We start from the raw sequence: 15,853 nt of genomic DNA, 5'->3' as shown, positions 1-15,853 counted from the left end.
TTTGCTTTCTCTAGAATTTAGAACCAAGAAGACTATGGTTACGAGTTTGGATTTTGTCCTAAAATTTTTGGATTTTCTCCACATCTCTTTCCCAGATACAATTTTGGACCGATGTCTCAAAACTCTTAATATATGCAGACTAACAGGTTTTTGCATTCCTTTTAAGTAGCTGGTTGTGATAGAGCTGCTTGTTAATCAGATTCAATTTCATTCATATGTATCGTAATTTTTTTTGTTTTGTTTTGTAAATATGTTGCACCCAACAAAATGTGATTGGTCTAAAATATTTATAATATATATTAAAAGATTCAAATTTTTTTCAAGTGGAAAGACCCTCAATGGAGGGTCTTAGGCAGGGAAGTGACATAAATTAACAATATAAGAAAATTATCTAGCTTCAGGGTAGACAGTTCACTTTAAATGGGTAAGAACAGAAACAACACGACCAGTTAGAAAAGCCATTGTAATAATCCAGGACTTTTTTCAATAATTTAGAAGTTGTGGTAATTCCAAGAAAGATGTGGCTGAACTGTCCCTTTATTTTGTCTATTAAAAAAAAAGTTTCATGAACATTTAATACTATAAACAAAATTAGAAGACAAAGCTTAAACTATTTTACAGTACAAAGTATTTTATATACTTTGGAAACAATCCCATTCTCATAACTACTCTGCTGTTATAAACAATTATTTAGTTTTGAAAGTATGTTCTTGCAAGACTTTGGGCAACAATTTGTCCAGTAGTTCATGTACATGCAATACCTGGCACATACTATGCCCTCAATAAATGTTTACTAAATTAAAAAAAAAAGATTATCGCATATGCATGCTTTTTTTTTAATTAAAAAGAAATTATTTTTGGCCGTGCCTCATGGCTTGTGGGATCTTAGTTCCCCAACCAGGGATCAAATCCAGGCCCACAACAGTGAAAGCACCGAGTCCTAACCACTGGACCAGCAGGGAATTCCCTTTTTTCTCTTTTCTAACTGCCACAAAGTTAATGTTTTCTACATCCCCAAATTATCATAGAGGTTCACAATTTAAGATGAGAGAAGAACTCAGTTTGTAATGACAGATGTGTTCTAGAAGTATCACAGCCTCTTGAAGTTGGAAAGTCCTAATAGTTGGTTATGAAAGTATGAACATACAAAAATCAGTAAGGAGGAACCCTTGGTCCATAATACACACACAATCTGTTTTATATTCACAGGCTTAGCCTTATTTCCTAAGGCCTTATTTCCTTATTTCCACGAAACAGAAGGATGAGGTGGGGACGGGGGAGCATGAGAGAGAACTTCAGAGCAGACAGGGTTCCAAGGGGCACATTTTTAGAAATTTCTCGCCTTAAGGAGTAGGCCACTCCAGCCCATGAGGGAGGAGCTGGTGTTGGTACAATTCTGGGAGTGATCATTATGGGGCAGATGGGACAATTCTAGCTATAGGCTGAGACAGTTCCTGCAATCCTCAGTGAAGTTTCCCAGGGCGCAGGTTTCCAAGAGAGCGTTTCAACTTCCCTGACCAACGTTACTTTTTTTTTTTTTTTTTTTGCGTTACGCGGGCATCTCACTGCTGTGGCCTCTCCTGTTACGGAGCACCAGCTCCGGACGCGCAGGCCCAGCGGCCATGGCCCATGGGCCCAGCCGCTCCGCGGCATGTGAGATCTTCCCGGACCGGGGCACGAACCCGCGCCCCCTGCATCAGCAGGTGGACTCCCAACCACTGTGCCACCAGGGAAGCCCCACTACTTTTTTTTTTAATTTATTTGTTTATTTTTATTTTTGGCTGCTTTGGGTCTTCGCTGCTGCACGTGGGCTTTCTCTAGTTGCGGCGAGGTGGGGCTCTTCAATGCTGTGCGCGGGCTTCTCATTGCAGTGGCTTCTCTTGTTGTGGAGCACGGGCTCTAGGCGCGCGGGCTTCAGTAGTTGCAGCGCAAGGGCTTAGTTTCTCCGCGGCATGTGGGATCTTCCCAGACCAGGGATCGAATCCGTGTCCCCTGCATTCGCAGGCGGATTCTTAGCCACTGCGCCACCAGGGAAGTCCCCAAGGTTACTACTTCTAAGCAGGAATGCAGGTGACCTAAACCACGCAAGATATATGCATATTGAACACAAAGGTTTATCATCAACACCACTTAGCCAACATCTCCAGTACCCTAGAAGCACTTAAGTATGTGGGCTTTGTTTTACCTTTTTATCTATGACTTGAATTTTTTCCTTCATGATTTAATCTTTCCTCTGCAGCAAGAAAGTCTCACAGACTGACACCCCTGCGGAGACTTTCTTTTAAAATGTAGCTAACTAAACCGTGTGTTGCTCTGCTTCTAATTACAAGTTACTTCATTTGTATCTTTTCTTGTTTTTCCCCCTAGCTTTATTGATATATAATTGACATATAACATTGTATAAGTTTGATTTGATACACTTATACATTACAAAATGATTACCACCGTAGCATTAGCTAACACCCCCATTATGTCACATAATTACCATTTCTTTTCCGTGATGAGAACATTTAAGGTCTACTCTCATAGCAACTTTCAAGTTTATAATAGAGTATTATTAACTATAATTATTGATAATCAATTATATGTAACATAAATATTATGTAACATAAATATTATGTAATAATACACTATTATTAATGATAAACCATCCTGTACATTAGAACCCCAGAACTTATTCGTCTTATAACTGGAAGTTATACCCTTTGACCCACATATCCCCATTTCCCCACCCCACAGCCCCTGGTTACTACCATTTTACTCTCTGTTTCTGTAAATTTGGATGTTTTGAATTCCACACACAAGGGAGATCACATAGTATTTGTCTTTCTCTGACTTACCTCACTTAAGCATAATGCCCTCAAGGTCTATCCATGTGACTGAAAATGGCAGGACTTTCTTCTTTCTCATGGCTGAACAATACACCATGTTGTATATGTGTGTGTGTGTATATATATATCACATCTTTTTACTAATTCATCTCGACAGACACTTAGGATTTTTTCCCATATCTGGGCTCTTACTAGTGCCACAATTGTATCTTTTGTCAGTTTAATATAATTAACATGGGGAGAAGGCCTTTGCCAAGGCAAGTGGGAGTGGAGGATTTTTAATTCCGTCTTTATTGAAACCCTGATCTACTTGGGTATTTGGTTCACCTTATCTCTGGAGTTCAAAGAAACTAAAACATGCTCGAGTTTCTCCTCCTGATTTTGTCTTTCTCCCCCAACTTGGTAACTCATGTATATTCCTTTGCATTCACAAATTCTCTTTCTAGTCATTAACTCTGGTACACTGTCCTCTGCTGTTAGTTCTGACCAAGGCTACCAATTCAACAAAAGGCATCTGCAGCAGGCTGGGACCTCAGGGCAGGAACTTGGAGGTGGTATGCAGCAGTGCAGTGCACAGTCACCCCTGACCAGCCCACAACGTAAGTCAAGACAGTAAACTGGGGTGGGGGGGCTGTGGGGGAATGGGAAAGGGGATTGTTAAATATTGCTCACCAATTAGGCAAGCATCACCTTTCAAACGTATCAGTTACTTTCTATGAATCCTTTAGCAAAACAAACAGAAGAGAAAAAATATATATATATAATATACACATATATAGACACAAATAACTACTCCCTAATTTATCTCTTTTTAAAATTTTTGTATACAGTATTTTCCAATTTTGTGACTCATTGTACCACTGGTACATTCTATCTAGAACTATAATACTGCGAAGGCCAAAGTATTAGACCACTTTCTACTTTAAGGCTGAGTTTAAGTATTTCCTATCTAATCTGTACAAAACTAATACAATATTTATAAGTTTTAAAATCTTGCTATCTGGGTCTTTGTTACAATTTACACGTGGCTTCAGAGTCCCTGAGGAGGATCTAATTTCCCTGAGGTGGATTTCAGCATAAACCCCAGGATCAGATAATCCCTGCCCAGATGCTAGCATGCTGCTGGCTCTGGGATTTGGTATTTAACCTGGGGGCTGTGTCCATATTCTAATTTAGGGGAATACTTGCTGGCGATCAAAATTTTCCTGGACTTTCAGTTAATTCTCATGCTTTTCTTTATTCCTGGCCCTAATCCATGTACTTAATGTTTGTTTGCTGGGTTGAAGAGGGGCTATATACTAATGGGAAAGGAACGGCACAGAATATAGATGAAAACATTTAGGGAAATCAGGGAAAGATGGAGTCCAGAGAACATTTGTGTGTCTTGTATTTGTCTATTCTTGCATTTTTCCTCTATCTACTTAGTTGGTCAAGTAAGTCTTGTCCAAATTTAGATCAAAAACAAGTTTAATTAAAATAGAGATCAAGAAGGTTAATGAAATAGCAATTTTTACCATTGAAAATTCTCTACATGTTCTATGTCTACTGATTCCTTTACTAGACTGTATTTTATTGTATTTACTTATTTATTTTTGATTGAAGTATAGTTGACGTACATTATATTAGTTTCAGGTGTGCAATAGAGTGATTTGATATTTTTGTAGATTACACACCATACAAACTTATTATAAAACAGTGAGTATATTTCCTGTGCTGTACATTACATCCCTGTGACCTATGTATTTTATAACTGGTAGTTTACACCTCTTAATCCCCTTCACCTATTTTGCCCCTCTCCTCACCACTCTCCCCTCTGGTAACCAATAGTGTGTTCTCTGTATCTGTGATTCTGTTTCTGTTTTGTTGTATTTGCTGATTTGTCTTGTTTTTTACATTCTACATATAAATGAAAACAGACAGTATTGGCCTTTCTCTGACTTTTTTCCCTTAGCATAATACCGTTTGGGTCCATTCATGTTGTCCCAAATGGCAAGCTTTCATTCTTTTTATGGCTGAGTAATATTCCATTTTGTGTGTGTGTGTGTGTGTGTGTGTGTGTGTGCGCGTGTACACATGCCAAATCTTCTTTATCCATTCATCTGTCGATATGCACTTAGGTTGCTTCCATATCTTGGCTGTTGTAAAAAAAAAAGCTGCTATGAACATTGGAGTATATATATCTTTCAGAGTTAGTGTTTTTTGTTTTCTTCAGATAAATACCCGGGAGTAGAATTGATGGACTGTATGACAGTTCTATTTTTCAAGGAAACTCCATACTGTTTTTCACAGTGGCTGCACCAACTTACAATCTTACCCAACAGTGAACAAGAGTTCCCATTTCTCCACATCCTTGCCAACATTTAATCATTTCTTGTCTTTTTGATGATACCCATTCTAACAGGTATGAGGTGATATCTCGTGGTTTTGATTTGCATTTCCCTGATAGTTAGTGATATTGAGCATCTTTTCTTTTCCCTGTTGGCCATTTGTATGTCTTCTTTGGAAAAATGCCTATTCAGGTCCTCTGCCCATTTTTTAATCAGATTTTTTTTTTCTATTGAGTTGTAGGAGTGCATTATATATTTTGGATATTAACCCCTTTAGACATATCTTTTGCAAATATCTTCTCCCATTCAGTAGGTTGCCTTTTGTTTTGTTGATGGTTTTCTTCACTGTGCAAAAGCTTTTTAGTTTGCTGTAGTCCCATTTGTTTATTTTTGCTTTTGTTGTCCTTGCTTGAGGAGACATATCCAAAAAATATTGCTAAGACCGTTGCCAAAGAGTGTACTGCCTAAATTTTCTTCTAGGAGATTTACGGTTTCAGGTCTCACATTAAGTCTTTAATCCATTTTATTTTTATATAGTATGATATACATCTAGTTTCATTCTTTTTTATGTGTAGCCATCCACTTTTCCCAACACCACTTATTGAAGAGACTGTATTTTTCCCCATTGTACATTCTTGCCTCTTTTTTCGTAGATTCGTTGAACATATGTGCATGGGTTTACTTCTGGGCTTTCTATCCTGTTCCATTGATATATGTGTCTGTTTTTGTGCCAGTAACATGCTGCTTTGATTACTGTAGCTTTGTATTATAGTCTGAAGTCAGGGAGCCTGATACCTCCAGCTTTGTATTTCTTTCTCAAGATTGCTTTGGCTCTTTGGGATCTTCTGTGGTTTCATGTGAATTTTAGGATTATTTGTCCTAGTTCTGTGAAAAATGCCATGGGTATTTTGATAGGGATGGCATCAAATCTGTAGATTGCCTTGGGGAGTATGTTCATTTTAACAATATTGATCCTTCCAATAAGAACACATTATATCTTTCCATCTGTTTGTGTCATCTTCAGTTTTTTTCATCAGTGTCTTATAGTTTTCTGAGTACAGGTCTTTTACCTCTTAGGTAGATTTATTCCTGGGAATTTTATTCTTTATGACGCAGTGGTAAATGGGATTGTTTCCTTAATTTCTCTCATAGTTCATTGTTAGTGTATATAAATGCAACAGATTTCTGTATATTAATTTTGTATTCTGCAAGTTTACTGAATTTATTGATGAGCTCTAGTAGTTTTCCAGTGCCTATGTAGGATTTTCTATGTGCAGTATGATGTCATTTGCAAATAGTGACAGTCTTATTTCTTTCTTTCCAATTTGGAATCCTTTTTATTTCTTTTTCTTCTCTGACTGCTGTGGCTAGGACTTCCAATAATATGATGAATAAAAGTGGTGAGAGTGGGCGTCCTTGTCTTGTTCCTGATCTTAGAGGAAATGCTTTCAGCTTTTCACTGTTGAGTATGTTAGTGGGTTTGTTATATATGGTCTCTATTATGTTGAGGTAGGTTCCCTCTATGCCCACTTTCTAGAGAGTTTTTGTCATAATGGATGCTGAATTTTGTCAAAAGCTTTTTCTGCATCTATTGAGATGATTATATGATTTTTATTCTTCAATTTGTTAATGTGGTGTATCACATTGATTGATTTACAGATATTGAAAAACGCTTGCATCCTTGGGATAAATCCCACTTGATCATGGTGTATGATCCTTTTAATGTACTGTTAGATTAAATTTGCTAATATATTGTTGAGGATTTTTACATCTATGTTTATCAGGTATACTGACCTATAGTTTTCTTTTCTTGTAGTGTCTATGTCTGATTTTGGTATCAGGGTAAATCTGGCCTCATAGAGTTTGAAAGTGTTCCTTCCTCTTCAATTTTTTGAAATAGTTTGAGAAGTATAGGTATTAAATCTTCCTTAAATGTTTAGTTGAATTTCCCTGTGAAGCTATCTGGTGCTGGACTTTTGTCTGTTGGGAGTTTTTTTTACTACCTATTTAATTTTATTATTTGTAATAATCATTATTATTTAATCATTTATTATTTGTAAAAATCTAATCAGTCTGTTTAGATTTTCTATTTCTTCCTGATTCAATCTTGGAAGATTGTATGTTTCTTAAAACTTACCCACTTCTTCTTGTTTGTCCAATTTGTTGTTGTATTACTGTAGTATTCTCTTATGATTGTATTTCTGTGATACCAGTTGTAACTTGTTCGCTTTCATTTCTGATTTTATTATCTTGGGCTCCTCTCTCTTTTTTTCTTGATGAGTTAGGCTAAAGGTTTGTCAATTTTTATCATTTCAGAAAACAAGCCCTTAGTTTCATTGATCTTTTCTATTACTTTTTTGGTCACAATTTTACTTATTTCTGCTCTGATCTTTATTATTTCCTTCATTTTACTAACTTTGGGTTTTGTTTGTTCTTTTTCTAAATTCTTTAGGTGGAAAGTTAGGCTGTTTATTTAAGATTTTTCTTATTTCTTGATATCTATATTGCTATAAATTTCCTCTTAGAACTGTTTTTGCTGTGTTCCATAGATTTTGGAAAGTTATGTTTTTATTTTCATTCATCTCAATGTATTTTTTTCATTTCCTCTTTGATTTCTTGATTGACCCATTGTTTTTTTAGTAGCATATTGTTTAGTCTCCTTATGTTTGCGACTTTTTCAGTTTTCTTCCTATAATTGATTTCTAGTTTCATACTGTTGCAGTCAGAAAAGATGCTTGATATGATTTCAATCTTAAATTTATTGAGACTTATTTTGTGACCTAGCAGGTGAACTATCCTGGAGAAAGTTCCATGTGCACTTGAGAGGATTGCGCATTCTGCCATTTTTGGATGGAATGGTCTGAGAATATCTATTAAGTCCATCTGGTTTAATGTGTCATTTAGTGCCAGTGTTTCCTTATTGATTTTCTGTCTGGATGATTTGTCCATTGATGTAGGTGGGGTGTTAAAGTTCCCTACTATTATTGTATTACTGTCGATTTCTCCCTTAATGTCTATTAATATTTGCATTATACATTTAGATGTTTCTATGGTAGGTGCATATGTTTACAAATGTTATATCCTCTTCTTGGATTGACCTCTTTATCATTATCTAATTCCCTTCTTTGACTTTTGTTATAACTTTGTTTTAAATTCTATTTTGTCTGATATGAGTATTGCTACTCAGCTTTCTTTTTGTCTCCTTTTGCATGAAATATCCTATTCCATCCCTTCACTTTTAGTCTGTGTGTATTTTAGCTCTGACGTGAATTTCTTGTAGGCAACATATATGTGAATTTTAATCCACTCAGACATTCTTTTCATTGGAGCATTTACTCCATTTACATTTAAGTGATTATTGATAGGTATGTATTTATTGCCATTTTGTTACTAGCTTTCTGGTTATTTTTGTAATTCTTCTCTGTTCTTTTCTTCATTTGGTCTTCTCCCTTGTGGTTTGATGCTTTTCTTTAGTGCTGTATTTGTGTTCCTTTCTCTTTGTTTTTGTGTATCTATTGTAGGTTTTGGTTTGTGGTTATCATGAGGTTCAGAAAGATCAACCTCTATTATATATCTGTTTTAAACTGATGGCCATTTAAATTCAAACACATTCTAAAGGCTCTACAGTTTCTTACTCTCCCTCCCACATTTTATGTTTTTGATGTCAGAATTTACATCATTATGTTTATCCTTTATCGTTTATTGTAGTTATAGTTGATTTTACAACTTTTTGTCTTTTAACCTTCATTCTAGATGTTTAAGTGGTTAATCCAGTGCCTTTACTGTATACTTATCTTTACCAGTGAGAATTTTTCCCTTCATATATTTTCTTATTTCTTGTTATGGCTTCTTTTTCTCTTAAAGAAGATCCTTTAACATTTCTTATAAGGCTGGCTTAGTATCAATGAACTCTTTTAGCTTTTACTTGTCTGGGAAACTTTATCTCTCCTTCAATTCTGAATGATAAGCTTGCTGAGCAGAGTATCCTTGGTTGTAGATTTTTTTCCTTTCAGTACTTTAAATATATCATGCCACTATTTTCTGACCTGCAAAGTTTTGGCTGAAAACTCAGCTGATATACTTATATGGTTTCCCATATATGTGACTCTTTTTCTCTTGCTGTTTTTAAAATTATCTCTTTATCTTTAACTTTTACCATTTTAATTATGATATGTCTTAGTGTGGATCACTTTTGGTTCATCTTGTTTGGAACTCTCTTTGCTCACTGAGCCTGGATATCTGTTTCTTTCTTCAGGTTAGGGAAGTTTTCATTAAATGTGTTTTCTGTCCCTTTCTCTCTCTTGTCCTGGGATCCCTATAAAGTGAATGTTAGTGTGTCTGATGATGTCCCAAAGGTCCCTTAAACTATCTTCATTCAAATAAAAAAATAAAAATAAAGGGAATTCCCTGGTAGTACAGTGGTTAGGACTCCATGCTTCCACTGCAGGGGGCCCGGGTTTGATCCCTGGTTGGGGAACTAAGATCCCACAAGCTGTGTGGCATAAATAAATAAATAAATAAATATTTTTCTTTTTGTTGTTCTGATCAGGTGATTTCCACTACTCTGTCACTTATGCATTCTTCTGTATCACCTAATCTGTTGTTAATTCCTTCCAGTGTATTTTTCATTTCACTTATTATATTCTTCAGCTCTGACTGGTTCTTTTTTATATATTCTAAATCTTTATTGAAACTATCACTGTGTTCCTCTATTCTTTTCCTGAGTTTGGCAACCATTTTAAAGACTATTTCTTTGAACTCTTTTTCAGGTAAATTATTTACCTTCATTTCACTAGGATTTTTTCCTGGGGTTTTATCTTATTTTTTTCATTTGGAATATTCCCCTGTCTTATCATTTTGTTTGACTTTCTCTGTTTGTCTCTATGAAATGAAGCCAAACAGTTACCTATCCCAGTCTTGAAAGTGTGTCCTTGTGTGCGAATATCTTTATGCTGTTTAAGTGTGCCCAGTTGCTTTGGGAGCTGGATCAGAAGCAGTCATGCACTTGGGCTTCTTCTGGGTGCACCAGGGTGTCACCTTTGTGGGTGCAGGGCTGGAGCCAGAGCCCACTGAGGGCTGGCCAGAGCACAAATCACTTTGCAATATGCCGCCTCCGTGGTGGGACTGGGAGAAGGCAAGTCTGTGCCTGAGCCCTTCAAGTGCAGAGTCTCTGTTTCCTACAGCCCTTGCTTATGTCAGTCCCAGCCAAGGGCACTCCTCTCCCTGGTGCCAGACCCCAGGCTCAAGCCCCTCACTCCTTGGGGAGGATCCCCAAGCCTGCGATGTCCCCCTATTCTTCTTAGTCACCTGTGGTGGCGTGGGTGCTGACTAGATTACTTCTCTCCCCTTCCTACCTGTTTCGATGTGGGTGTTTTCTTCATATCCTTAGCTGTAAAAGAGCCGTTCTGCTGGTCTTCAGGTCATTCTCAGAAAGAGTTGCTCTACATGTGGTTGTAGTTCTGGTGTGTTCATGGGATGAGGTGAGGTCAGGGTTTTCCTCCTCTGTCATCTTGATCCCATTCCCTTACTAGACCATAGTTTTCAAATGTACGTAAAAGAGACTCAAGAATTACTTGTTTCCTGAATTTCAGCACAAAAAGCCACTCTTCTCTATCTGATATGGAGAGTGGCAAATTTTTGCCAACCCCAAGGGAAAAGCACGGTCTTGGAATATAGAGTGAACTATACGGAGCTTAAAAATGATGGGTACCAAAATAAAATAAAGAAAATAGAGCAAATGGGAAAATTAAAATGTGAAGAAAGACAAGCTGCACGATAAATACGGTATCACTAAAATAAATGTGATACATAAAAAGTAGCTCGTATGAGTACTTAGTTGAATTCCACCTGTGTTTATTCATTCTTATGCAGTAGAATTTAACATATAAAACGTGTCATCTTTAGTGTTAAAATGAAACTACGAATCAAAATAGAGACTTTATTAAAAAATAAACATATAAGTAGAACTTAAAATAGCTCCTTTTTAAAGGATCACATTCAATATTGTATTAGTTTTCTATTGCGGCTGTAACAAATTACAAACTCGGTGGCTTAAGCAACACAAATTTATTCTCTTACAGTCCTGGAGGTCAGAAGTCTAAAACGGATCTTCCAGGGCTAAAACCACTGTTGACAAATCTGTGTCCCTCCTGGAGGCTCAGAAAGAGAGTCCATTACTTTGCTGATGACTGTTCTGGGGAGAGTTTGCTCCTTTTCTTCCCAGCTCCAGAAACCATCTGCATCCCCTGGCTCATGGCCAGCTTCCTTCACCTTCAATCTCTCTCCTTCTCTCTGACCTCTTTTTTCCTGTCCTCCTATCTCCTTCTCTGACTCTGACCTTCCTGCTTCTTCCACTCGTAAAGACCCTTGTCATTAAATTAGGCCCACCTCCATAATCGGGGATAATTTCTCCATCTCAAGGACTTTTAACTTAATCACATCTGCAAAGTCCCTTTTCCTATGTTAGATAACATACTAAACAGATTCCAGGGGTTAGGATATAAAATCTTTAGGGGAGGGTGTCACTATTCTGCCCACCACAGGTATGTTCATATTCTTAAATGAAATACAGTAGAATATGCTTACTAAATACTATGGATTTTAAAGCATTCAACTCTAGCTTTCTAGGACAATCAGTAAAATCCTGACATAGTTTTAAAAATAGATTATATCATAACATTACACATGATCTATGACCCAACCATTCTGCTCCTAAATATGTACTTAAAACATTATATATGTTATGTTCATCAAAGCCATATACTCAGATGTTTAAAGCAGCACTCTTCATAATAGCCTGAAACTAGGAACTACCTAAATGCCCTCCAATAGTTGAATGAATAATTAATGGTGTATTCATATATGGGAATATAATCTAACAGCGGAAAAAAAAAATCTAAATCTACACACAACGATATGGATGAAGCTCATAAATACAATGTTGAGCAAAAGAAACCAAATGCAAAAATAAAATGTAATATATTATTCCACTTATATGAAATTCACAAACAGGCAAAATTAGTCAGAAGGGTGTTAACATTAATAGGAAGTAGTGATTAAAAGGAGACATGACAGGAAATTTTGAGGTTCTGGCAACATCCTATTTCTTGATCTGGGTGAAGTTTATCTGAATATGTTCATTTTGGAAAATCTATCAAGATGTACACTTACAATTTATGCATAATTCTGCATGTGCTTTTTACTTTAATAAAGAATTTACATAATTAAAAAGTAAGGTTTTCATTTTTCTTAAAATATAAGTGAATACAAACAGAGGCTTCTCTCAGGTTGTAAAAATTAATGCTAAAGGTTATTACTTAGACTTTTTTTTTTTTTTTTTTGCGGTATGTGGGCCTCTCACTGTTGTGGCCTCTCCCGTTGTGGAGCACAGGCTCCGGACGCGCAGGCTCAGCGGCCATGGCTCATGGGCCCAGCCGCTCCGCGGCATGTGGGATCCTCCCGGACCGGGGCACAAACCCGTGTCCCCTGCATCGGCAGGCGGACTCTCAACCACTGTGCCACCAGGGAAGCCCCATTACTTAGACTTTGTAAATGTTATTTATATGTTCAAATTATATGCAGTATACCAAGAGAAATAAGCAAATTAGCTATCCCAATTTCATATTGGTCACAAATAAGGCTACAGTTGGAATACTATCTTAAATATGAAGTTTATGAAAAGTCTAAGAAATGGTTAAGAATTAGCAAATAGATTTTGACAGTAACTCCTCTTGTTCTAATCCAGGTATTAACAATTATAATATTAGTATTTATGGAGTAGAACAGAGCAAAGAACTTTTACACAACAATATCCAAAAGGACTTGATTGGGTTTATTCATTCAGCAAATAGCTATTGATCTTTTTTTTTTTAAGTCTACCAGGCAGTGGGGATAAAATAAAGAAGAAGAAAGATGAATCTTTGTCTTGACAAAGCTTATAGTATTGTAGGTGAGACCAAAAAGTAAACGAACAAGTGATAACTGGGAAGGGATAACAAGTTCTATCAAGTGACCAAACAACATGCCTGAATCTTAAATGCATTTTGCTAAGTGAAATAAGCCAGTCTGAAAGCCTCCAAACTGTTTGGTTCCATTTACAGGACATTCTGAAAAAGGCACAACTATAGAGATGAGAAAAAGATCAATGGTTGTCAGGGGTTCCCAGGCGGGGGTTCAGTAGGTGAGGCACCAGGGATTTTTTTCAGGCTGGTGAAACCATGACAATGATGCTATAAAGGTGAATACATGACTATGCATTTGTCGAAAATATAGAACTTAACAGCACCGAGAGCGAACTTTAATGTATTTCAATTTAAAAAAACAAATATTTAAGAGGTCAGGAGGACGAGGATGGAATGCAGAATGTGACTGAGAGAAACTAACTGCAACATCAATGTGTGAAACATCCTCACTGACAGGGCAGGGGGAAAGGTGTTGACCTAAGTAACTCTGGGAATGAGTAGATTTTGCAGGATTAAAGTCGAGAGGAGTTGTTAACTGTACTTGGGTTGACAAAAGTTGTTTCCTGCAGGGGTGCAGGCTAACAAGTCTGAAACCACCTTACATGTGTACTGCAGTTGAAGATTTAAGTTAGTGAACGGGGTGCATGGCTCTTCCTGTTGCAATGGTAGTTTACAAATAAGCGAGGGGCAGAGTCTAGGATGAGCTATGCAGTAATAACATAGAGCTTGAGAGAACAATATGAACTCAAGGTCAGCTTAGTATACGTACAGTGGTTACATATAGATATATTGATAGTGATGTGCACATACACAGGTTCACATACGCACATGTGTTTCCTTGCTCTGTCAGATGAGAAGTCCCGAGTAGTAACAAGCACACTTAGTGCTCAGATCTTAGTTTCTAATGTCATTCTCCAAACTAGGGAAGCAAGACTCCTTGGAGAAATGGCTGGATTCTCGTACTGGGTCAGGAAAGATACACGATAAGCCTGGAGCATCTTGTCGTCCCAGAAATAAGAAAGTGCTCAAAAAACCAAACCCACAGCGACAAGGGAAATGTCAAAGGAATTCAAAAGCCAATGGAAAGAGCTCCCAATGGCCAGAGCTGAAACAATTTAAACAACAAAATAAAGTAGTATTGAGTTACAACCAAAGTAGAAAATAAATATCCATGAGTCTCTATCAGTATAATAAATGACTGAATAAATAAATAAATGGGGACGAATAGGTAAATCTCCCATGCAAAAGAATTCCAAATAATTTGTGTAGCAAAACTCCCCATTTTTAAGTGTGGACTGTGCATAGTGACTTTCTTCCAGAGAGAACAGTATGGAAAGGAGAAGAAAAAAGTAAGTACATGTGAAAAAAATTTTAAAAAGTAAGTACAGAAGAGAAATACTGTCTCAACCAGGTGATCAAAGTCAATATCAAAGGTGGTAAGTCATACGTATGATAATACGTATCCTTCACATGATATGATGAGAATAGCACTTCACGTCTGTTGTCTTTACCCCCAAAACATAACTCCAGTCTAATCACGAGAAAAGCAGCAGACAAATCCCAATTAGGCATTCTTCAAACTATCTGAGCAGCACATCTCATAACTGTCAAGGTCATCAGAAACACGGAAAGTTGGAGAAGCTGTTTCAGACAAGAGGAGCCTATGAAGACATAAATACTAACGGGGTGTCCTCGATCGGATCCTAGAACAGAAAAGGACCTTGGCTAAAGAATAAAGACGCTTGCATAAAGTATGAATTTAAGTTATTAATACTTTATCAATATTGGTTCATTAATTGTAACAAACATACCATAGTAAGTTGTTAGTCATGGAAACTAAGTGTGGACTATATTGGGGACTCTTTGTACTATCTTTGTAAGTTTTCTGTAAGTCCAGAACTTACTAAAGTAAAAACTTTATTTAAAAAAACCAAACTGAATGTGGGATGGTTGGTCACTTCATGCATGTAAGCTGCATAAAGGCCGAAAACATGTCTCACTCAAATTTTCCTCTTGAATCTCTTTGGGTACCTCTTTGCCAATGATAAGGGCTAACTAAGTATGGTCTGAATTGAATTAAATTTGTAGGCTGAACAACAGCAACAAAAAAGTAAAAAAACAATTAGAATATAATTTAATTTTCAGGAGAGAACAAAATGATAGAGGAACACCTATACCAAACCTTTAACTTAAGACATTGCATGTACATCCTTAAACATTCTGCTTTAGGTTACTTTGTCACATGATCTTACCCAATCACCTATTGTTCCCAAAGCCCCTCCCCCAAGCCCAACTCCTGACAGTCACAAATCTGATCTCCTTTTCTGTGAATCTGGATTTCTGTTTTAGATTCCACATGTAAGTGAGATCATACAGTATTTGTCTTTCTCTGTCTGACTTGTTTCACTTCGCATAATGTCTTCAAGGTCCATCCATGTTGTCACAGATGGTAGAATTCTCAGGTTTTATGACCAAACTATATTCCATTGTATATATACCACAACTTCTTTCTCCATTCATCCATCAGTGGACACTTGCTTGGGTTGTTTCCACATCGCGTCTGTTATAAATAAGCTGCTGTGGACATGGGGGTGCAGATATCTTTTTGAGTTAGTGTTTTTTTTTACCTTTGGATATATTCCCAGAAGTGGAATTGCTGGATCATATGGTAGTTCTATGTTAAATTTTTTGAGGATCCTCCATACTGTTTTCTATAGTGGCTGCACCAATTTAC

The sequence above is a fragment of the Leucopleurus acutus genome (genome assembly GCF_964270905.1).
Source record: "Leucopleurus acutus genome assembly, chromosome: 2".
Classification (NCBI taxonomy): Eukaryota; Metazoa; Chordata; class Mammalia; order Artiodactyla; family Delphinidae; genus Leucopleurus; species Leucopleurus acutus.
The sequence above is the reverse complement of the archived record's forward strand: the minus strand, read 5'-3'. Positions refer to the sequence as shown.